Source organism: Mycetomoellerius zeteki, unplaced genomic scaffold (genome assembly GCF_001594055.1).
Source record: "Mycetomoellerius zeteki isolate Tzet28-1 unplaced genomic scaffold, Tzet1.0 scaffold780, whole genome shotgun sequence".
Lineage (NCBI taxonomy): Eukaryota > Metazoa > Arthropoda > Insecta > Hymenoptera > Formicidae > Mycetomoellerius > Mycetomoellerius zeteki.
Genome location: NW_017257809.1, coordinates 550 through 1164, shown reverse-complemented (window position 1 = coordinate 1164; position 615 = coordinate 550).

Here is a 615-nt window from a genome sequence, read left to right as displayed (position 1 = left end):
GAGCGCCAGCGGAACAACGAGGAGTGGGATCGCGTCGCACGGCGCGGTGGCGGACTACGTCGTTATTTCGGCGATTTCGGAGGAAGACGGTTGCATTACGAGTCGCTCCGGATTTCGCATTCATTCATGCAACTCATTCATTACAGATAAGGTAAATGTCCCAATAGCCGAACGTTTAAGCGTTAGGTTCGCATTAATAATACAATTTATAATATTAACGTACATATATTACGAGATAAGTAAAGTAATATCTTTTACATTTGCAATATTCTCTGACAAATAGGCTTTTTCGCTTTACTTCTTACATTCGTTACGCACACACTCAGCTCATGAATATTTTGGATATTTCAATCGTGTTACAACAAGCGATTATTAGTTTGTAATAACTTTTTGTTACACGAAATCCGCGCAATGTACTGAATATTTTTAACAAAAGATTAAGGCATTATTCTAGTTAAAGGATATGCACGCGTTCTATTATTTATTTCAATGTTTTAATTAATAATTGTTATAAGTGGTTTCAAATAATTTTTCCTTGCTTAAAAGGGAGTCTTGAGTTTTCAAATGAAAATACGAATATTTATATTTTAATAAAAGGTTTTTAATATAAATATT